The sequence below is a fragment of the Eptesicus fuscus genome, chromosome 12, assembly GCF_027574615.1.
Source record: "Eptesicus fuscus isolate TK198812 chromosome 12, DD_ASM_mEF_20220401, whole genome shotgun sequence".
Lineage (NCBI taxonomy): Eukaryota > Metazoa > Chordata > Mammalia > Chiroptera > Vespertilionidae > Eptesicus > Eptesicus fuscus.
In genome coordinates, this window is record NC_072484.1 from 6,165,033 (window position 1) to 6,190,066 (window position 25,034).

At 41.3% G+C, this 25,034-nt stretch overlaps 1 long non-coding RNA gene across 4 annotated transcripts in view; it reads left to right on the top strand.

The window, feature by feature from the left end:
- The first annotated feature begins 703 nt into the window (after positions 1–703).
- LOC114231348 (uncharacterized) overlaps positions 704–25,034 on the top strand; it is a 91,031-nt gene continuing 66,700 nt past the window's right edge. For 2 of the 4 annotated variants that reach the window (XR_008557746.1, XR_003617293.2), the window contains exons 1-2: positions 704–791; positions 9,490–9,750. This is a non-coding gene — a long non-coding RNA (uncharacterized LOC114231348). The remainder of the gene's footprint in view (positions 792–9,489; positions 9,751–25,034) is intronic. The other 2 variants (XR_003617292.2, XR_003617294.2) reach the window with 1 other exon arrangement.

Consider the following 25,034-nt stretch of genomic DNA (forward strand, 5'->3'; position numbering starts at 1 on the left):
TTCTAGCTGCTTTCATTTATATATATATTATATCTCTACACAAAATCATTATTAAGCTATTCACTATTTCTAAAATAATGAATAACAAACTCAATCAAGTATCTTTTTATAATGTTTAGAAAACCATTGGTTTTGTGGCCACTGACAACCTAGTAGGGTAAACATGTCAATAGGTTATGAATCTAATTTTGGCATGGTGAATTATTCTTTTAATATGCTAATTTTTTGGTGTTGTTAATATTTTATTTTAAAATTTTGTATTAATATTTATTGGTCACAGGTTGGTATCAATGGTGTCAGGGCATGACACAAAATGCTTTCAGATGAGTGTTGTTTTTCCTCTGTATGTTCTAGAACAGTACGAACAGGTTTGGAGTTATCTGTTCATTGATGGTTCATAGAATTCACCTGTGACAGTCTTAGGCCTTAAGTACTCCACTTGGTGGCGGGTAGGAGGGCAATGGGAACATCTTGGGTTGTATTCCATAAAGCAGAGCCTGAGATTGTTGTGAAGGTAATTTACTGAGGAAGTGCACCCACAGAAGGGAAATGAGGAAGGCAAGAAAGGGCAGGGAAGGACTTCAACAAGTCCTCATCCTGATCCCATGCAGAGTTCTAGAGCGTGACTAGCATCACACAGTTAGTCCTCCTGTGACTAGGAGGCTAGGCATGGAATTCTCTGAAAAAGGGAGCAGCTGTGAGCTGTGAGCCGTCACTCCCAGCCTCTGGAGGACGGGCAGATGTCCTGGGGTGGAGGTCTTTGGTGGAGCACTAAGGACTTCCACTGAAAGGTAAGATGCTCTTTTGTGAAGGCAATTCGTGGTGGCAGCCTAGGTCTGTGCCCAATCAAACCTGCATTCTGACCCATAAGTGTACAAGTTATAATTAAGCTAGCCTTGCAAAACCCATTTTCCTGAATGCTTATTTTAACAGGAGCTATAAACCATACACAGTCAGACAATGGGGTCTGACTGCTGGTGCCAGACGGGGTCTTGGTTGCTATCTCACTCCCCCCTCCCCCTTACAAGGGTCACAGGGGCTGCAAAAGCCCTAGAAAAGTCCAGAAGCCTGGTCCATGTTTGGGAGACAAAGAAACTAGGGGGATAAAAGGGAAAGCCCTGCCAAATTTGGTGTTCAGTTTTGGGAACTGATCCCCTGAGTCACAGCACTGGTGCTCCTGCAATTAAAGTGCATATTCTGAATCGTCCAAGTGCCTGTTGTGTGTCTTCCTGCTGCCTGGTAACTTCTGTAACACTGACACTGGGCTGCTTAGATTCACTTTCTTCCCAAGGCCAGTGTTTCCTATCACAGGATTTGGAGCAGGTTCAACCAAATCCCTCCCAACAAATCTTACTCTCTGTACTAATGATTATCACTTATTATTCTACTTCATTAAAAATTACTTTAAGAAAAACATAGTTGGAGGGAATCACAATACCAAATATCAAGCTATATTACAAAGCCATGGTTCTCAAAACTGCCTAGTACTGGCACAAGAGCAGACATATAGAACAATGGAACAGAACAGAGAACCCAAAAATTGATCCAAGCCATTATGCTAAATTAATATTTGACAAAGAAAGCAGGAACATACAATGGAGTTAAGACAGTCTCTTTAATAAATGGTGCTGGGAAAATTGGTCAGATACATGCAAAAAAAAAAAAAAAAAAAGAAAAGAAAAGAAAGAAACTAGACCACCAACTTACACCATATGAAAAAATAAACTCAAAATGGTTAAAAGATGGGAAACCATAAAAATCTTAGAAGACTCCATAGGCACCAAAATAGCAGACATTTGTTGTAGCAATATTTGTACCAATACAGCTCCTAGGGCAATAAAAACTAAGGAGAAAGTAAACAAATGGGACTATATCAAAATAAGAAGCTTCTTCACAGCAAAAGAAACCATCAACAAAACAACAAGAAAGCCCACTGCATGGGAGAACATATTTGCCAATGCTATCTCAGATAAGGATTTAATCTCCAAAATTTACAGGTAACTCATACAACTTATCAAAAGGAAGATAAACAATCCAATCAAAAAAAGGGGCAAAGGACCTAAATAGACACTTTTCAAAAGAGGACATACAGAAGGCCCAGAGACATATGAAAACATGCTCAAAGTCACTAATCATCCGAGAGATGCAAATCAAAACAACAATGAGATACCATCTCACACCTGTCAGAATAGCTATCATCAACAAATCAACAAACGACAAGTGCTGGTGAGGATGTGGAGAAAAAGGAACCCTTGTGCACTGCTGGTGGGAATGCAGACTGGTGCAGCCACTGTGGAAAACAGTATGGAGTTTCCTCAAAAAATTAAAAATGGAACTCCTATTTGACCCAGTAATCCCACTTCTAGGAATATATCCCAAGAAACCAGAAGCACCAATCAGAGAGGATATATGCATCCCTATGTTTATAGCAGCACAATTTACAATAGCTAAGATTTGGAAACAACCTTAGTGCCCATTAGCAGATGAGTGGGTTAAAAAACTGTGGTACATCTACACAATGGAATACTATGCCACTATAAAAAAGAAGGAACTCTTACCATTTGCAACAGCATGGATGGAACTGGAGAGCATTATGCTAAGCAAAATAAATCAGTAGGAGAAAGATAAATATCACATGATCTCACTCATATCCTATATAATAGAAGGCTAATTTGCAAATTGACCAAATGGCAGAATGACCAGTCGCTATGACACATACTGACCACCAGAGGGCAGAAAGTTAATGCAGGAGCTGCCCCCTGGTGGTCAGTGCACTCCCACAGAGGGAGCGCTGCTCAGCCAGAACCTGGGCTCATAGCTGGTGAGTGCAGCAGTGGTGGTGGGAGCGTCTCCTGCCTCCATGGCAGCACTAAGGATGTCCAACTAACCACTTAGGCTGGGGGGTGGGAGGGAAGCTGGCCTTAGTGGTCAGTCGGACATCCCATGAGGGCTCCTGGACTGCGAGAGGGTGCAGGCTGGGCTCAGGGACCACCCGAGTGCATGAATTTCGTGCACTGGGCCTCTAGTGTGGGATATAATGATCAACATAAACTGATGAACAAAAATTGATCCAGAGACAAGGTAACACTGAACAGACCGTCCAACCTCAGACAGAAGGCAGGGGATGGGGTGGGGTTGGGGGGGGGGTTAGATAACAACCAAAGAACTTGTATGCATGCATATTAGCATAACCAATGGACACAGACACTGGGGTGGTGGGGCTTGTTCTGGGGGGATAGGAGTGGGGAGGGGTCAATTGGGGAAAAAGGAGGCATATGTAATACTTTAAACAATAATAAAAAAAAAAAACTCTCAGAAAAGTAGAAATAGAAGGGAATTTCCTCAACTTGATAAAAACATCTACCAAAAACCCTACAGCTAGCATTATATTTAATAATGAAAGACTGAATTCTTTCTTCCTAAGATTGGAAACAAGTCAAGGATATCTGCTTGTAGCACTCCTATTCAACATAGTATTGGAAGAACTGGCCAGCACAATAAGGCAAGAAAAGAACATAAAAGGTATACAAATTGGACAAAAAAGAAATAAAGCTCTGCCTTTGTGCAGATGGCATGATAGTCTATGTAAAAAAATCTCAAGAAATGGGATTTACAAAAGTTTTTTTTTTTTTTTTTTAACAAAAACTCCTAGAAAGAATACATATGTTCAGCGAAGTTATCGGATATACAATAAACACTCAAAAATCAATTGTATTTCTCTACAGTTGTAGTAAACACATGGAAACTGAAATTAAAAATACAATGCAAAAAAACAAACAAAAGAATTACTTTAAGACACAGGGATATTTGCTATAAAAAGGATTAGTGTTCAGAGTAAGATGCAAAAATATCTCTTTACCTCTCTGCTCTTTACCATCCTGCCCTCTCTTCCCCTCTCACACTGTCCTAGAAATAGCCACTGTTAACAGGTTGTGTGTGTGCGTGCATGTACAGAGTATGTGTATATATGTTAGTACACATAAATACTCATAGATGTATATATAATACTTACACATATATTGCTAATATTTGTATAACCATTTATTTCTTAGGAGAGCTAGGAAGTGGATTTAAAGAGAGGACAGTGGCTCGGTCACTGTCACTTTGCCCATGTGGACTTCCCTCCAGGGAGCAGTGATGAACTTTTTCGCTGAGGCTCACATGAGTTTGGAATGTTTGGAAAGGAACTGTGAATTTATTAAGACCAGGTTGTGAAGCCTAGGACATTCAGAAAGGAGCTAAGAGGCTTGGATGAAACGCAAATCTCTCAGGTCTCAGTGGCTTAAACGGTCTTTTCTAACTTTAGAAACATCATGAGGGTTTATTCATATGGTCTTCATTTTTCTGTGTTCATCTAGTGACCATTTTCTCCTGGGTTAGGAATTAGGCAACCTGCTTTCTGAGCATGTTCCCGGTGTCACCTTGGGTAGGTTACTTCACAATAGTTCTGCATCCCAGTTTCCTCACCTGTCATTTGAGATTAATAATATGCACCTTACCCAGTTGCTGTAGGTTTAAATGAGGTGATGTGTACCGAGCACTTGGCATAGTGCCTACCAGGTAATAAGCACTCAGTGAATTATCGTTGGTTTATTACATGTATATTTTTCTATCCTCCCAACAGCCCAGGGATAACTTTATATTTCACCCAAGATTCTCTCCTTGGACATTAAAGGAGGCTCCTTGGTTTACATAGACTAATAATAACTCACCTAAACATAAAATAGAAGAAAAAATACTCCAGGGCCCCAGTAGTGTGCCAGTAGACCACCCAGGTCTTGGTGAAGCCACTTGGTCTTGTAAATGAGTAACTCAGAATAGCCAGCAAGCGCCTCGAGCTGTCCCTGCCCTTTGGGTACGAGAAAGATGGGTATTGATGGAAAAATCACACACCAAAATGGCCAAGGAAAAATCGCCACCAACTGTTGGCCAACCAGTTCCTGGATTAAAAAACAAGCAAGCAAAGAAAGAAAGAAAAAAAAAAAAACAGCTAAAGAGTAATTAAAAGTTTTCCCTTTGTCCACTTTATCACCCCTCTTTGTGATGGGAATGAGGGGGGGGGAGCTGGGGGTGCAGGGGTTAATTTTCTTTTCAGCCTGTCCCCTCCGTGTGCTCCTTTGAGCATGGTGGCATGCTTGCAGGGAAGGGACTAATTGTGGGAGCTGATGCCCTTGGCACCCAATTCCAGCTTCTGCCAATAAGCAGTTGCATCTTTTGAGGGTGAGGCTTTGAAGAGTTCATTTTTCATTTCACGTTTGTTAATTGCCTGTGTGCTCCTTGGAGAGAAGGCAGCAAGAGGTCCTTGCAGAGGAAACCCTCAGGGAAAGGTAGGATGAGGGGCAAGCCCTCTGGGGTACGGGTAAGTGCAGTAGGTTCCCTCCTTCTGGTTGCTGTGAAGAGAGAGCCACACAAGTGCCTTCCGTGCCTCTTGGTGACTGTGTCACTTGGAGGGACCCCCAATGTGTGCCAGTTGCCACTCACAAAGGCTTCGCATAGAGCAGGTGGTCTTGACTCGAATTCCAATCGAGCCTCCATTCTTTCTGGCTTCTGAACTCCTAGAGGATCCTTTGATGTGTGTGCGTTTCCCAGCTTGGAGATTTTGCTGGCAAAGGCATGGTTGGTGGGAGGGAGGCGCCGGCCCTCTGGCGAGCTGGCAGGGAATAGGGTAATGTACTCAGCACCCGCAGAGCCAAAGTCACTTGAAAGAGACAATGGTGGTCTCTCTAGATGAAGTTGGCAAGGAGATGAAAAGGACACAGTGCCTCAGTCTTGGCCACAATGCTTGGTGTCAGCGGATGGTCCCAGGAAACATGTAATCAGGCTCCAGTCTTAGAGATGGAAATGTCTGTCTCATCCACGTGGAGGCAGACTGAAAGGATACGGGAGGGCCATGAGGAAGGGAAGAATAGGAGAGAAACTGCTACGGTCTGCATGTTCCTGTCCCTCCACCTCCAACTTCATTTGTTGAAATACTAATGCCCGATGTGATGGTATATTTTTAAAATTTATTTACCTTTATTGTTGAGGGTATTATAGATGTTGCCTGTCACAATAATCTGTGACAGTGTGCTTTGAGACCATGTAATATTCTGCTCCTCAGCATTCTTTTGTCCCCTACTTTTTATTATTATTTTTAAAATTGAGATGTAAATCCACATGCCATAAAATTCACCCTTTAACATGTACAGCTCAATGTTGTTATTATATTCACAAAGCTGTGTCATCATCATTGCTATCTAACTCTAGAATGTTTTTATCACCCCAAAAAGAAACCTGTACCCCATTGGCAGTCACTCTCTCTGACTCCTTCCCCACAGATCCCGGCAACCACTAATCTACTTGCGGTTTCTATGGGTTTGCCTATCCTGTTGCCTACAAATTTTAGCATCCATTCGGAATGCTTGCCGGTGACAATTTTCACTGTGGTGTCTGCCCATTGGTGGTATTTCTAAGCCTTACACTTGAAGGGTAGACGTTATAATGACCCATCCAAAGGGATTAAATTAATACCTACTATTATTACATGACTTGTCTGCTCAGACAGTCCTGGTGTCCCCTGACATTTATCATTTGTCTCAGAAGAAAGCATCCTGCTCAGATGGTAAATTATATGGTGACAGTTATCTACCACCCCGGTTATTTATGATAATGTTGAGCAGGGTAAATCCACTTCTGAGACCCTATGTGGGTGTTGCACATAGAATGATTTGCAGGGGGCCTATTCCCTTTTCTCAGGTTGAATAGGAATTGTTGCTGCTCGAAACACTCTTTTACCTAATCAGGAAGCAGAGTGCTCCTTGTATTTCCGTGTGTGTGTGTGTGTGTGTGTGTGTGTGTGTGTGTGTTGTGTGTGTGTGGTGTGTGTTTTGTGTGTGTGTTGATTTTATTTGTATTTTATTTTATTTTATTGATTAAGGTATTACATATGTGTCCTTATCTCCCCATTGTTCCCCACCCCCCGACTCATGCCCTCACCCCCCTGTTGTCTGTGTCCATTGGTTAGGCTTATGTGGATGCATACAAGTCCTTTGGTTGATCTCTCCCCCTTACCCCCACCCTCCCCTAACTTCCCTCTGAGGTTTGACGATCTGAAAGATGCTTCTCTGTCTCTGGATCTGTTTTTGTTCATCAGTTTATGTTGTTCATTATTTTCCATAAATGAGTGAGATCATGTGGTATTTATCTTTCTCCGACTGGCTTATTTCGCTTAGCATAATGTTCTCCAGTTCCATCCATGCTGTTGCAAATGGTAAGAATTCCTTGTTGTTGTTGTTTTTACCACAGCGTAGTATTCCATTGTGTAGGTGTATCTTTTGCTTTTCTGCTTTCAACAAACTACACCTTACCATGCCAGATGACCCACTAAGATTGTTCCTATATCATAGATTATTTTTTTGTAGTTGCATGAATGAACCTCCAATGGTAGTAAAGTTAGATTGTACACAGTGAATACAATTTCATATGCTTTGATGGTTGATGGCCCACTACGTTTACAATGGTGAAATCTACAGCTGCAGGGGAATGCAGCCATTGACTGATTTATCTTTATTTTCAGCCGTGTTCCCTGTCTTACCATGGTTCATAGGGAGGCTGACGTTTTTTTCTTATGAATAATTGCTAAACTGGATCTCTGGATTTTAGGCTGCCACAGTGATTTTTGAACGCTCTGCAAGGGATCTACATTTATTTCTAATAAACATTATCTTTTAGCTTGGCCAGTATTTCCAGATCTTAGCGACATATTTAGTTAGAGTTCTTAGCTTTGTGTATTCCATAGGTTTGTGCATTCTTTATTTAAGTTAGGTGATCTGAGTAACGCTTCGATAAATGACCATTTTATTAAGCACTTGCTATATGCTGGGAGTTGTGTTAGCTGCTCTACATAAGTTATTTAATTAATATAAAGTTTCTCTTCTCTGTGGCTGTTACTCCATCATGTAATGATGACTGGATGGATTCACATGGAATTTAGAAGCATGTTAGAGATGGTTGTATGTTTATTATAGACCATGTAGCATGGGTGAGGGACCACTTTCATGGGACTCTGGGAGATAAGACGAGGACAAGGGCAGTTGTCCTCCAGAGAAATGCAAGGATTGGTTGTAATGGAGCCACTTTATATATAAGACCAGGAAGTACTCTGTGTACTAGTATGTCATGAGCAATGGTAGGGAGACCAGTTATATAAGACTAGTGGCCCCGTGCACAGATTCGTGCACATTGAAAGGAAAATAATTAGAAGAAATATTTTAATATCGCTATTTGCCCTTTCTCCCTCAGTGCCTGGGAGCTGGGTGGCGGCCCCCTCCGCCCCCCTCACCCCCCGCCGCCAACCCCCCTGCTGCTGCTGCTGGTCGCCATCTGTGGGCCATCTGCTCGCACCAGCCTTGGCCTGGTGCTGCCCACTCACCTTCTCTACCATCCTGCCATGGTCCCGCTCTTGTCAGGGCCCATGCAGCCTGCAGCGCCTCCACTGCCACCTGCTGCCAGCACTGCGTAGCCAATGCCTGCCATGTTCTGTGCCACGCCCTGGTGGTCAGAGCACGTCATAGTGAGTGGTCGAACTCCTGGTCTCCTGGTGGAACTCCTGGTCTCCCAGTCAAACTCCCAGTCGACCACCTGCCCAAGGGGACAATTTGCATATTAGGCTTTTATTATGTAGGATGATAAAATATTCTTTAATTCTTAAAATCCTTACTGTGATACTAAGGCGAGGTATTGTTATTATCCATAATTTAAGGTTGAGGAAATTAAGTCTTAGAGTGATTAAGCAAATGGTCAAGTTCACATACTTATACTGGGGCATTGCTGGAATCTAATCTGGGATCAGCCAGACTCTAGAATCCTTGCTGTCAATCTCTGCGCTCTATGGTGGAGTGTGTGAGAATGGCAGTAAGCATATCACTTGTTCCCCAAGAGAGTCCTAGTGTGGAGGATGGCTGGTCACTCTAATTATCACCCAGGTTGCTCATAATAAGGTTAAAACCACTTCACTTTCTCTTTTGCCATGTGTCAGTATTGCTGAGAAAAAATGATTTGCAGGGGACCTATTCAGCTCAGTTTTATCATGCTCTTTGGCCATATTTGGTAGCTTAGAAATAGGATCAAGAAAGTACATGATGAGGGCTACTCATGGCTGGGCACTGGTCTCAGGAGGATTGGCAGGGGTTCAAGGTCCTGAGGACCTATGGAGTGGTACATTCATTGCAAGTAGTTCACCGAGACCACTGGCTCCAGGCTTGTGGTGGGGGGCGGTGAGGAAGCAGATAAGTCATGTGTCTAAAGAACAGTGTCACAGGTATGAGTGAATGAGAACGGGGAAGATAGGTAATTCTGGACAGAATTATTTCCAATGTTAGGTCTCAGACTTTGGTTATGCATGGACTTTGGAGACACACACAACCTCGTTGGAATCTTGGGCTTGGTGTGATGTTTACAAATGGAGGGAATAGTCATACCTACTTTTATTTGTATGTTGTCTTCCTCTAGATCGTTTGAGTTACATCACTTTCCATATTGGTTTGAACTCAGTGTACACTGTGAGGCACCCTGGGCCTGGGTTGCAGCCTTTGAGGAACGAAGTCCCACGGAGCTCAGCAAGGCCCCTCTTGCTGTCTTGGGATCTCTGCCTGTTCACACTGTGTCAGCAAACTGCACCTGAGGAATACGAAGCTTCAGAAAGCCCGTGTGCATGCATCGCACTGACACCTTCGCTCTGGGACACAGGAACACCTCCAGCATGTTCGGACGGTGAGGCAGCAGAGGCCAGATGGGCTTAGAAATATTAGTGCAATTTATGCAACCAAGACTTTTTATGTTCAAAAGTAGAATCATAAATATCTTTATTATTCATTTGCAAAGGTATATGCACAATGCTAAGTAAAATAAGTCAGTCAAAGAAAGACAAATACCATATGATCTCACTTATATGTGGAATCTAATGAACAAAATAAACTGACAAGCAAAATACAGAGGCATGGATACAGGGTACAGACTGACAGCTGTCAAGGGGAGGGGATTGGGGTACTGGGTGAAAGAAGGTGACGAGGTTAGCCCCAAATCATATATACATAAACATAGACACAGACAGCGTGTGGTGATAGCCAGAGGGAAGGGGGGTGCAGGTGGGTGGAGGTGGGCAAAGTGGGGATAAATGGGGATGGAGAGAGACTGCTTAGGGGGATCGGCACATGATGCGGTTCGCAGACGATGTTTGATTGAGTTGTACACTTGAAACCCGTATGGTTTTGTGAACCAATGTCACCCCAATAAAATCAATTAATTGAAAAACACATAGCTATTTGATAGGTTTCATAGCAAAATAATTATTCATGGCCCACAAGTCTCAATTATCTATGGACGTTGCCTGCTGGCATGGATCAGTCAGTGATGTTACTACTTTCCTATTAGACAGTGGGCGTGGGAAAAGCAGACAATAACGATTTCAGTTTGCACTTTTGTTTTTGCATACTAGTAGTAGCTCTATACATTTTGAATTACTCTCAGTGACCTTTCTTAGTTATTTTTCTCAACAGCCTTGGTAATAAATTAGTTTTTATGCGACTGCCAAGGTTTTAAGTGGCTTACTCTATACCAAGCAAGTTAGTTAAAGAAACAGGACTGGACCTGGTCGTGTAATTCTTGGTACTAATCAGTCCTCTTGCAAATTGTTGGCGGCCAAAAGCTCCGGGCGCAGGCTTTCTTCTCTTTCTTTTCTGTGGGCCTCTCTGTTGGCTCCATTTCCACGCAGGATCTCCCTCATGATGGCAGGACAGTACGAACAGCTCCAGGCCTGCATCCTAATTTTTCAAGAAACCTGAAGAGGGAAGATGTTTCTATCCGTGGTCCTTCCAGCAAAAGTCCTAGGCCAATTGGGTCACCTGAACCCTGTGCCCTGAGGGTTGGAGTCAAGTGGTTCTGCAAGGACCATTAGGAAGTCTTAATCAGAGTATGAGAGCCCGCATGCCAGTCTGTCAAATCACAGTTGTCCACTACACTGGATCGGTGGGTGGAGATGAGTTGTGGGAACTCACCATCTGAAAGAAGCTGTGGAGGGGGTGGAGCTAATCACCTGGGTCCAAGAGAACTAACTCCATACCTCCCAAAGTTTTCTCTAGACACCCTCTGTATTATTTTCCTTATAATCCCCATTGTGTTAAAGGTAATTTTCAAACAAATTGCACTTCTTAAGTAGTAACTGATTTTCCCATTTTTATTTCTTGCTTACTAATTACTATAATTTGGACCACAAAGAGTGACTATAAATTCACCAAAACCGGACAGTTAATATATCACCACCAATGCAGAGTTTCTGAAGGATTTTTGAACTCTTAAAAGTAGTTCACACAAATCAATGATCTCTTGGGCATCCAGGAGCCCACACTTGGGAGGCTGGTCTAGATAACTTGTGCACCTTGGGGTCTCTCTGTTGTAGTTGCTGACCGCCTCCCCCGCACTTCCCCCAGCCTCTGGGAACTTTATTCTTAGGTAGTTCTGATGAAAGAGTTGATGGGCAGAGGAGGTTGAAAGAACAGAATAGTTATCACTAGAGGACCTGACTTGTTTTAATTATCCAAGCCTTTCCTTTTCTGGTTATAAATAATCCAGTAAATAGTTCAAGTGGATCCTGAAAGTGAGTCTCTCAGGGAGAATATTTAGGCTGCTTGGGGTTTAGGATTAGAGAGAGCGAGAAAGGGAGAGGCAGCCCCGTGGGTGGTAGGTCTCCTTAGATAACTTCCATTCTTATCAGATTTCAGAAAATTCTGTCATTCCTACCTTGAAACAGACTCCAGCGTCAACCACCCCCTCCTGGATGGAAGTCCAAGCCACTGTAATTTCTTCTATTGATTTTTCTTTTTTTAGAGAGAGAGGAAGGGAGAGAGAGAGACATAGAGAGACACGTTGATTTGTTCCACTTATTTATGCATTCATTGGTTGATTCTTGAATGTGCCCCAACCAGGGATCAAACCCGCAACCTTGGTGTATCTGGAGGATGCTCTAACCAACTGAGCTGTCTGGCCAGGGCCTGCCACTGTGATTTCTTGCCTAAATTATTGCAGTAATCTCCCAATGGTCTCACTGCTCCTTCATTCTGCCCCTCAACAACTTCTTCTGAACCTCCCAACCGGCATGACCTTTGTAAAACACACCTGGAGACCTGCCACTTCTCACTGCCCTGGTCCCAGCCATCATCATCTCTCACATGGAGTGGGCATCAGACAGCCTTCCACTGGTGTCCCTGCTTCTGGTTTGCCCCTACGCTCTGTTCTCAGCAGCCACCAGCGTGAGCCTCGCACAGTATAAGTTGTCTTGTCATCTCCCTGTTTGAAAACTCTTCCATGACTCCTCATCTCACCGAGGATGAAAGCCAGAGCCTCACAACCGCCCAGCCTCCCAGTTGGCCTCCTGGCAGAGAACAGCCATTGCACATGGCAAGTCAGAGGAGCAGAGTCAGGGGAAGGGGGATGGAGGAGGTGGGATGAGAGGTGGCTGGCAGAGGGGTGGAGGCGGATCAGTATGTCATTCCTCCCCCAAAATAAACAGAAGACAATTTCACAAGCTGCCTATTTTGGGCACCTGTACATGCTGACAAAACCAAAACTTCAAATGCCATTACTCACAAATTCTGCTTTTCTGCTTAATACAGACCCTGGGGAGGGAGCGAGGCGGCGGCACGTGGCTGAGCGCTGCGGCTGCAGCCCTGCTGTGCACAGTTGGACTGAGAGGGTCAGTGCAGACCATCTGACACTTGTCTCATTATCCTCCATCTGGGATAGGATTCCCGGACCTGGGAGTGAAAATCAATTTTAAAAGAGCAATTTATTATTAGCCTTTGAAACAAAACCAGGGCTCTGCACTTTATGAAACTTACCTTAAATTGCTTTTTAATTGTTATATTTGCTCTAGAGAGAACAACCTGTATTGGGATTTCTGAATTTGTCCATTTAAAGATGAGTGTGTAATCCTAGTAGCCGCTAATGAGAAATGGAAAAGTCCTTCTGAACCTTCCAGTACACATTGCATAAACAATCAACTGCTACATTTAAATGTACAATGATTTTAATTTTTGAATAATTAATACATGCACCTAGTACATAATTTAAAAATCGAAGAGTAGACTGCACGTCTCACCCAGGGCTGCGCAGTAGAACTTTCTACAGCGCTGGGAATGTTCTAGTCTCACAGCGTCCAATACAGAAACCATTACCCCTGAGCAGACTGAACATCTGGAATGTGGTTAGTACAACAGAAGAACTGAATTTTTAATTTTATCTTAGATATTTCTTATGGCTATGGTATTGGACAGCACAGTTCTTGCCATTGAGCCTCTGAAACTTGTCTTCAGGTTTTGTGGGGTCTCCCACAGGCACTCTCCATATTTGTACAGGTGAATGCCTGGTTTTAGGAAAAGCCGGCACTTCTGTCTTTCTTTTGTCTTCCATGCTGGGATCTCGGTGCATGGAAGCTATGTAATATGGGTCAACTAGGGATGGTCCTGCCCCTCCCATTGACCCGTCAACTTCCTTTTCTCATAGAAGATCATTGACACAGTAAAGGGACTTTGAACCATGGAATAGTGGTCACTTCCCTGGCTGTCACAGACCAGGAAATGCCTGTCCTTGGTCAATCTTTTCCTAAAAGCCTTCCTGGATCTCTCCTAAGAAACTTCTGGGTGAAGTTCAAAGCAGAAACAGACTGGCTAGGGGTGCTGCATCACCACATGGATTATAACAGCCTTCATGTACACAGGTGCAATGCTACTGAAGATTCACCATGGCTCTTGGTGGAGGAACTGGAGTTTTCCTACGTCATCAAATTACATTGCATGTAACCCTTTGGGGATTTCCTGTGTAAGTTGGTTAGTGATAGGGTGCAGTTTGAAAAGAATCCAAAGAGGAGCTGGATTTCCCTCCCTTTTTTGTTTAAATTTCTCCAGCTATCTAGTAGCAGAGGTGCTCCCAGAGGTCATTGGAAATGGGTAATAAGTTCCTCTTTAGTAGGAGGTCTCACAGACACTCTTCAAAGGACAGTTGCGCAGAGGTCTAGTAAGACCATGCCTTCGTGTGGCGATGAGCAGGGAAACCATTCCTTTGCATGTTATCTTTGGAAGGGGTCTCCAAAGATAAATTTCTCCTGCAGGTCTTTTCTTCCTCATTTCTTTCTCCAGCTTCATGTACTCAATATTGGGATAAATGTTGAAATCTTGTCTGGTGAATATTGATTTTACATACAACCGAACAGTTTCTTTAAGATGACATATAGAAACAAGTACAAAGCAGAGAATGATAAACACTAGAAATAGCATGACAGGGAAATAACATTTGCCTTCATTTTTAGAACATCCTTCCAGGCTTGCGTTCACAAAGTCATGTACAGAAACATGCATGGTCTCATGTAAATGAGGTCATAGTTTATATGTGTTCTGCAGACTGACTTTAAAAAATCAGCAATATGACATATATTTCCAACTAAAAATTATTATGGTAAGAACAAACATCCATTACTATTTTTTTTTTTAAGAAACTATCAGGCTCTATGACAAGCATTTTAAGTGCATTATCTTATGTAATTTCTATAACTCTCTGAGATGATTATTTCTGGAGAGGCAAAATAACAGAGCTAATAAATGGTAGGTTGGGGATTTGAACCCTGGTTTATCTATGCCACTGTCCATGACCTCAAACATTATGTTTTACTCTCTATATGATGATTTTTAATGACTGGTTTGCAATCTATTATATTATATCTCATAATTTATTTAGCATGGCTGGTAAATTCTTTATCACATTATATTATCTAACTCAGGAGGCAGGATACCATCCAGAAAGACAACTGTCTATTCCTTGGAGTCCATTTTCTTCTGCTTCATCTCAGAGTTTCCAAGTTTTAAGCCTTCTATCTTTTCTGTGCACCAAGAATTTGATAAAAATATTCTAGTGATAATATAAATGATTACCTTGAGCTGAGACAGGATTTTCCAATGCCTCTGGCATTTGTCTTTACATCTATAAAAGTAAAATTAATAATAACAATAATTATACCTTTAACACAATTGTAGGGAAGCAAAATTTGCCACCCCAAATTATGTCTCTTAGTCATGAGGGTTATTTTAGGCTGATTATTTCTAAGAAACAGAAGACTCAGGAAGTTTTTCTTTCTACTTTTTCATGTACTGCCTAAAAGAATTTAGTGGGCCTATAGGAGGAAGAAAGCTGTTTTCAGAGATAACTACAAGGAATGTTGCTTGGGCATGTGGGCAGCAAGGGCCTGGAGATCAAAGTCCTCTCTGTGTCCCATGGTCTCTGTGTGGCATGACAAACATGTGTTTACCAAACATCTGCTGTTCCCATCTTCCTGTGAGTTGTCTTCCTTCCCTTTCAGTCCCCAGATGCCCACCCCCTTCTCCTTAGCTCAGGAAGACCTATAAGCCTCACTTACTGTCTTAGATCCTCTCATGTCTACGTAGGCTCTTGTATGTATGTAATTAAATTTGATTTTCTCCTGTTAATCTGCCTTATGTTGATATAATTATTAGATCAGCCAGAAGAACCTAGAAGGTTGAGGGAAATTTTTTTCCCCCTGACAACAGTAACTTGCAGTTTTCCCAACTCCCCACCTCTGAGCATTAGGAATAAGTATCCCAAATAAGGAATTTCTAACTCTAAGAGATGACTCAGTATTCTTTGCATCCAGATAAAGCTGGTAATAGTCTATTTTTCATTCTCCAATAGTGCTCAAATGTTTCATTAGCTGATAGGAGAAAATGTCAGTTTATTTCCTATTAAAATATAGGGCCAGTGGGAAATTACATCTTTTTACTCAGGGAACATGTTAGTCTGGTTTGTTTGCTTGTTTGTTTGATAGTATCCTGCATAAAATAAACTTTACTTATTGCCCTCTCTTCCCCATTCCTGGAAAATAACAGAAGAACAAATAATTATACTATAATAATATCTCTATGAAATAACCAAATATTTCACATTTTGGTTAGTATGTTAGGAAGATTTTGAAAATACAATTACATCTGGACTATTGAGTACTTGTCAAGACTTCATGCAAAAATTGCCATAAAATAATTTCACTTTTAACTTGATTATTGTATTATATCTAAAAATGCTTTGTGTGTATTTTCACCTGTGTTTTACAGTTGAAGGGTGAGTTTATTGCATTTCACATGAAGTAAACCAAAAAACTACAGACCTTATAAGAGAATAAAAAGTATAGAATTGAATTTCAAAGTAGGTCACATACTCCCACTGACAAAAGTTTAGTACAATGCAAGTTCACAAGAATGAGAAAAAATGGGAGTTTATTTGTGTGTATGTGTCTTGGTTAGGAAATAAATTGACCTTAAAATAAATATAATGGGTCTTGATTAAAGCCTAAAGTTAACATGTCCCTATTCTTTTAATGAAGAGAGGGTCAATGAATTTCCTTTGACTTTAGTTCTAGTACATCTTAGCTAACGGTCTGAAAACTATTTCAACATCAACAACGCATTTACTGTAATGGCCAAAGCTAAAAATGACTTGAAATAAGGTTCTACATTTGGACTTAATCACAATTGTTAATTATCTTGGTCTTTTTAGGTTTGACTTTTCTCTCTCTACCAAGCCTCTGATCTGATCATTTTTCCTTTCTCCAGAGATTAGTTAAAGAGGGAAAAACAAACCAGAAACAACAGGTACAGGGGTGAAACATCTATGACTTTTTTTTTTTTTTTAACCTAGAATTCTCTAGGGCCTGGAGTAATCACCTTGGTCCTGTCTTTATCATTTGGAGTTTGAAATGTTACCCATTCTAGAAAAGCAAGAAGAAAGCCAACAGGAAGAAGTCCTAGAAAATACTAATGAATCTCATCTTGCTGTGTGTTGGTGTGGTTGTTGCAGATTTTATTTTCACAGCATGGTACACTCAAATGCACAACTGTTTTCATCTTGTAAGAGCAGACGCTTGATAGACCAACTTTAGATTCTTGAACTTGATTTACAATCCCTTAATACTTAATTTATTTTGAAAACTTAGGACTTTATAAAGGGGTAACAAGATGTGTTGAGAAGATAAAGAGGATGTGTTTCTATAAGGAATGTGTTCTATACTATTTACTACAAAGTTACTCATGTAAGCATATGCACACATATATAGACACATACAGACTCACATTAATTTCAACTTGTAACAACTGGAATGCCAAATGTTAATTAATATTGCATATCTAGTAGTATCTAAGTAAGGAGATCATCAATTCTAAAGATACATGATGTATATTGTGGATATATATATATATATATATATATATATATATATATGTATTAGAGACCCAGTGCATGAAATTCAGGGGGGTCCCTCAGCCTGGTCTGCAACAATGCCAGTGTCCTGCGCACCAGTCGGCCTCTGGCCAGAGGCCCGCCCGCCTGCCCTCCCTCCCTCCATGGGCCAGGGTGCGCGGGATGCTGGGGCTCATGGCCGGGGCGATGCCACCAGCGTCCAACACCCTGGCCATCTTTGTGATGGAGTGGTGGTTAATTTGCACATTACCCTTTTATTAGATAGGATATATATATATATATATATATATATATATATATGAATTTTTACCCAAATCATACAGATAGAGGTCAGGGACTGGTTCTTATTTCTTTCTTTTCAAAAAAAATATTTTTATTGATTTCAGAGAGGAAGGGAGAGGGAGAGATAGAAACATCAATGATGAGAGAGAATCATTGATCCGCTGCCTCCTGCATGCCCCCACACTGGGGATCAAGCCCACAACCTGGGCATGTACCCTTGACCAGAATTGAACCCAGGATCCTTCAGTCCCCATGCAGGCTGATGCTCTATCTACTGAGCCAAACCAGCTAGGCCTCTTATTTCAATAGAACTTAGAAAAATGCCTTGGTTGAATAAATGAATGACAACAGTACTGTTTTGTTATAAACTATCAACTGCTTCTCACTAAGGTGTTAGCAAAACTTTTACCCATAGTAGGAAAAAAGAAATATTATTTCAGTGTCTAACAATAGTGCAGAGGAGATATTTAAAAACTTCCCTTATGAAATAAGTTTAAAAGGTAGGTAGATATACTACAGTGAACATTTCATTAATCTAGTGCTGAACTTACAAAAGAAAGAAAGAAAGAAAGAAAGAAAGAAAGAAAGAAAGAAAGAAAGAAAGAAAGAAAGAAAGAAAAGGTGAGGGGAATCCCTAAAGAGGGATTCGGAAACCAAAGATGGGGTTCTCAATAGAGGTAGGAGCTGGTACTGTTGTCATGGCCACCGTGTAGCATCACCTGTTGCTCTCAGATCTATTTCCTCCCAGCTTCTCTTCAAAACTGCTTTTTAGGATCCCTTGAACACTGGTTTCTGGCTAGATTGGTCAATGTAAGGTACCAGGGAAAACTGGAGGGGCTGAAGGGAGAAGCTAGTGTGTTTCTTTCCCTCACCTCCTGCCGAAGGGGTATTTTCCTACAGTGGTTGTGTAGGCATATCTGTATTTTATATATATACTAGAGGCCCAATGCACGAAATTCATGCATGGGTAGGGACCCTAGGCCTGGCCAGCAATTAGGGCCATCTGTGGGGCGACCAGCAAATGGGGTGATTGGGGGGGGGCCCCCACTGGCACCCACCTTGGCTGGCAGCCTTTTGCTGCTAGCTGGTTGGCCCCGGCCCCTGATTGCCGCCTCCGCTGCTGCAGGTTGCCTCCCTCTCAGGAGGCAGATGCTCAATGCAGGAGCTACCCCTAACCAGGGACAGCTCCTGTGTTAAGCGTCTGCCCCCTGGTGGTCAGTGCATGTCATAGCAACTGGTCGTTTTGCAGTTCATTCCTCCATCAGTCAATTTGCATATTAGGTTTTTATTATATAGCATAGTGGATGGTAGCATAACATATGAGCTCATTATCCCTCATTATCATAGCAAACTTGACTTTTTATTCCCCATATCTTTAAGGATCATTTGCATTCTTTTTAGTGACATATATACTTTTAATTCTTAATATAACTACAAAAATTAGATAAGTTATTATTGTTTGCAGACAGAAAGCTTGTGTAACTGGAGAACTTCAAAGAATTAGCTGAAAATCTACTAGAAAAATTAGGAGCATTTAGCAAAAAGGATTATATATAAAGTAATTATACACAAATCAATACCTTTATACAGAACAGTAATATATAATAAAATTTGCATTAGCAATACCCTCCCCCCAACTCTAAAATATGTGCACTTTTAAAATAAAGCAAATGGAAGACTTTATGGAGACATAAATACTTAACTACAATATAGCAACCATATTTTTGTATGGTAAATTTTATTATTCTGAAGATGCGAAGCCTTCCCAAATTAATTTGTAGCTTTAAAATAATTTAAAGCAAACTCCCAGAGGCATTCATTTCCCCTGTCGCTGACAAAGAAGACTCAGATGCTCATTTGAAAGAATAAATGAAGCCGAAGCTTGATGAGGTTGTTTTTTAAAAAAACAAGTATAATTAAGTGAGACTTTGTTACCAGTTATCTAAGCGTTTATAGAGTTATAGCAATTCACACAGTGTGATTGTGAACCAAGAAGATATGTGAAAATCAAGGGACAAAAAAACAAATCAGTGAAATAGACCCAAGGGGTCTTTTCAAATCAGGGAACAATATTTTTCCTGTCTTCTCTTAAGTGTGATTTTTAAAAATTGTTTTTGCCTGAAACTAGAAAAGCAACCTTATGCATCAGACTGGCTAGACCCACAGTAGTTAGGAACATTCCCATATTATGGGATATAGGTGTTGACACATGTAGCTTTATTTCTTCATACCTATTCATACCTAATCACACCTAGTCACACCTAATCATTCCTATTCATACCTATTCAACGATTGAGTCCTTATTTCTTTTGATAGCAGGAAACTTAAACTTTCTAAATTAAAGCAACTCGGTCTCTTCTGGTGTAAAACACAGTCACTGTCAGCATACCAAGCACCCTTCCCTTCCCTCTGGGTTGATCTGAGGTCTGGGCTGTGTGGGAGGGGACAGGCCTCTGAGGGCCGGGCACGTGTCCTTGTCTAGGCTCTCTACCCCACCAAGCTTTCAAGTTGTGGCTGTCATCCCTGGTCACCGCTGACGTCTAAAGTGCTTTCACGATTTCCTGGTGGAGTTGTCAGCACTGTACCCTCTGCAAGTGCCCACTTGTCACAGCTAAAAGCTATCTTCTTGCTTCCTCATTCCCTCCCCCAGTCCCCTCCCAACCCTGGGTCTTGGGAGGTTTCACAGCTCTGCTCTGCCACGCTGGGGCCCACAGTGCCCAGTGGGAACCCGTAGTTTGTGTCTGGCCTGTGAGTTAAGAATGATGTTTCCATTTTTAAATGGTTGAAAACAAATCAAAAGAAGAAGACTATTTATGGTGCACAAATGACATGAAAGTCAGATGCCTGTGCCCATAAATCAAGTGTTGCTGGGACACAGCCGTGTACACGTTGTCTGGCTGTTTTCCTGCCTCAAGGGCAGAGTTGAGGGGCCACAGGGACCGCAGAGCCTGTGAAATCTGAACTGTTTGCTGTTTGAGGCTTTGTAGAAAAAGTGTGCCAAGCCCTGACCTCAGGGTGGGGTGAGACCACGCTCAGCTGTGTGCTTTTGGCTTCTCACCTGACCCTGGAAGCTCTGCCCGCTGTGTACTGATGCATGGGAGAGAGCAGGGGGCTCACGAAGGGGGATGGGTCGCAGGCTCCTCGGGCCCACCATGGGAGCAGGCCACTCCCCTATGTTGTGTAACTTCTCTGATTTCTGCACTTTCCAGCCAAGGCAGGGACCTGGTTAGGCAATGGGACATGAACAAGAGGTGGGAGCCCCACATCTGCCTTGAAGTTCTCTTTTCCTCTCTCTCTCTCTCTCTCTCTCTCTCTCTCTCTCTCTCTCTCTCTCTCTCTCTCTCAAGTTTCACCTCTTCACAGCCCAGAAAGCCTTGTCATTTCCCCCCTGAATGGGGGGTGGGAATTCTATTATCTGTTATAAATCCTTTGAAATACAACTAAACCTTTGAAATGTTTTAAAAAGAAAGAGAAAAAAAGAAACTTTTTGAATGCTCAGTTCTTGCAATCAAAAGTCGAGGTTTTCCGGACTTGATTTTTGTTGGATCTTTTATGTCCTGCTTTTTTTCTTTTCTTTTTTGGGGGTAGGGGGAGTCTACTTCAGACAGGGTCCAGTTTTGCCGGTGGGATGGCCTTCAGGTTAAATGAAAACGTTGGGAAGGGGAATGCAGCGGCTACTGGTACATATTTCCCTGACACATGGTTGGTATACACCGTGTTTCTAGCCTGTAGACAGGGTAAGCCCCTTTGTACGAACCACAGTCTCAACACAATCTGACAGCAGTTGCAGCATAAGCATGTGACATTCTGTCAGTATTTGAAGATTATGCAAATGAGTTCTAAGTGGCGACCTCTAAAAACGTAGTTGGGAAGAAGATGTTTTTTTCCTAAGAAAATTCATTGTTCTTTTTTGATTAAAAATGTGTTTCAATGCATCTTAAAGAGACATGACACTGACTCGGGTCAAGCTCTCTCTCCAACTGGTGCTGATCAGGAAAAGCATGATAGGAGAATTAGTATCGTTACATCTGAGTATTACATGGTTCCTCCCAAGCTCATCTCAAATGAGAAAGTGACAAGATATGTTGGTTAGAGAAGTGTTGCACTATATAATAGCAGGAAATAATAAAAAGGATAGTTGATTAGCAAAAACATTAAGTGTGTGTCCTTATATCATACTAGAGACCCAGTGCACGAGTTTGTGCATTGGTAGGGTCTCTAGCAGCTTGTGGCAGCCAGCTGGTACTCCTTACCTTCCCCCGGCTGCCTGCCACCAGCCAGGGCTTCCCTCCTTTCCCCCGGCTGCCTGCTGTCCCCTGGTTGAACTCCTGGTTGAGGGGACAATTTGCATACTATGCTTTTATTATAGAGGATACTAAAATAAATTTCAGATGGTTTAATGAGTTAAAGTAAAAACAAAACAAACAACAATAAAAACAACAGAAAAACCCTGAAAACAATGCTATGGAAAAACCGGAAGGAAGATTTAATAAAAGCAAAGCCAAAGAAATCCAGGTCCATCCACATAAACATCCAGAATTACAGAAGGACAAGAAGTAAACACATCAAATTAAGATGAACAATGACCCGAGAAGTGTATTTTTCAGCCAAGTAGTCATTTAATATAGAGAGAATTCACACAAATGAGTAAAGAAAATGAAATCAATGAAAAAATGAGCAAAGGTTATGAAAAGAAATAGAAATGTACAAGAGAATATACACAATGGCCAGAAAATACATAAACACCTTCATCTTTTCCAGCAATCAAAGACATTCTAAATTAAAGAGCAATACACACCATTTATTGCTTATCACATCAGCATGGAATTTTAAAATAACGGGCACAATCGGGTACTGCTTAAGGAAGTAAAAGTTATCTGTCTGACAGTTTGCCAACATGTGCTAGAATTTTAACAAGTCCCATACCAGTTTCTCAAGTAAAAGCTTTAAATTGTTTACATAAGAATTGCCTATGGTGGTTCCTCCAAAGTGCATATGATCTGTCCTCACCTCAGATCCAATGAATCAAAACAGGTGGAGGGGCGTGGCCAGTGGATCTGTGATTTGCAGCTACAAGAACACAGCACCAGGTTTACAGCCAATAGAATTGCAGGTGGTAGTTTCCCCAGACCCAGTCATTCTACGTAACAATAATTCCACAGATACACAGGGACATTTATCTATTCTATCTATTCTTATAACAGTGAAAAATTGAGGTTACTTAAGTGAACAAAGGTAGGTATAGTTAAATAAAATTTAGATTTATATAATAGATGCTACAAAAACAACAGAACTGTTTCTCAAAAATATCTGATAATATAGAAAGATGCCATGATGTAATTTAAATTTATTTTTAGAACAGGTATAAAACTTTATGTATTGTGTTAACCCAAATTCATAAGGCATGCATTTACATAGACACTGGAATCAACTAAAACATTCACATCGTGCCAATACTCCCTTCCCCAAACTTTTTCTAATTTTTTTTGTCTTCAAAAGCATGGTTTTCAATATAATAATGTAAATTAGCGTTTTCACAACAAGCATTACTTAAGAAAGATTAGAGCCATCTTTATCGGAGAAATGGATGTCTAACCTTTTAGGGGACCCTGCAGTACATGGAGGTCCTGCTACCATCTTCCTGGGCCATAAGCAAGCCTTTTATTATCACAAGTGCTGGACTCACCCACACTCTGCTACCTTTTAAGTGGAACTCTTTCTTTCAGCCGCCTTGCTGACCATAGTGTTGTAGTGATAGTGTTTATGCGTTTACAAATGTGTGTGCTCAGCTCTCTGATGATCCCATTTGGTCTGTATGGAACCACCTCATTTTTCAAGTTCATTTTATAGGACTATACATCCTATAAATAATATACAGGGTGTCCCCAAAATGTATATGCACTTTGAATGATTAAATTTAGTGTTTATTACTATACAGTTCATTTTCAAAATTTAAAAGAATCTACAGAAATGAATACCAGGCACTGCTGATAACGTCAAGCAATGGGATCGCAAACATCAATAATTATTTCATTTGGTATTTGTGTGCCCTCAATTTGTCGACTGTGCTGGTTTTGTACCATAAACTTTATCATTTATGTATCCCCATAAAAAATAGTCTAGTGACACTTTATGATACATTTTCTTTGTTCAAAGCTTAGTATAGCTTTACCCATTATTTCAAATCAGTTAAACCTGAAAAGGAGTGAAAATTAAGTGAGTTACAAGTTGTTAAAGTATGTATAAATTTTTTAGGGACAACCTATGTATACCCTATGTTTGCTGACTACTCATTCAATAATTCAGCCCGATGCCATCTGTGATAGAAAATGTAACTATTCAGTTTCTTCTTGGCTTTGACCTTATAGATGGTTGGATCTCAATCCTGGTTTCCCAACAGATTCACCTGGGAACTTCATACAAACAAGCAAATATCTGAATATAGCCCTAGACCAAGTGGGTCAGAATCTTTGGGGAGAAAGCCCTGGATTGTTGTTTGTTTTGAATACTCTTCTCCAAGTGATGGTAGCCAAGGTTGAGGTCCTCTCACAACAAGCATTACTTAAGAAAGATTAGAGCCATCTTTATAGGAGAAATGGAGGTCTATTTACATAAATATGTTGATGGTCCAGGATGTGAGGCTGGTTAAATGAAAATGGCTAAGTGTTCTTTGCCAAGTGCAATGAAAAGTTAAATATTGGATTACTTGTAGAAAGCCTAAAATTATATTTCTTTACTAGAGGCCTGGTGCACAGATTTGTGCACTGGTGGGGTCCTTTGGCCTGGCCTGCACCCTCTCACAATCTGGAACCCCTCAGGGGATGTCTGACTGCTGGTTTTGGCCTGATCCCTGCAAGGATTTATTATCTAAATCTAAATTTTATTTAACTATACCCACCTTTGCACCAAGCCTCTAGTATGCATATAATATCTTTGGTTAATCTCTTCCTGCCCTCCTCCCTCCCCCATTCTCTCTGAGATTCATCAGTCTGTTCCATGTTTCCATGCCTGTGCATTGAGTGTCTGCACCCTGGTGGTCGGTGCACATCATAGCTACCAGTCAAACAATCCAACTGTCGAATGGTTGAATGGTCGCTTAGGCTTTTATATATATAGATTGGGATTTCTTTTTAAGCCCCGTGTATGAGAATCAAAGCCTTGAAAAATTGTTAGCAGTTAGTAAAAGTGATAAGGATGGTGAGGGAATCTCTGCCTGAGACAAATGCCTATGGGAAGATTTGGAAGAAAGGGACCAAGAGGCCACTGAGGTGGGAGGAGATGAGGTCAAAGGGATTAGGCAGAAACACATGAATTATGTTACTGCATCTGGCTCTTTTTCAAATGGCAATAGAAAGCTATTGGTGATTTCAAATGAGAGAGTCTAATAATTGTATTTTTAAAAGCTTCCCCTGGTGGCAGTTTGTTGAGCAGGTGAGATTTGCTAGGAATAAGAATGGGATCCC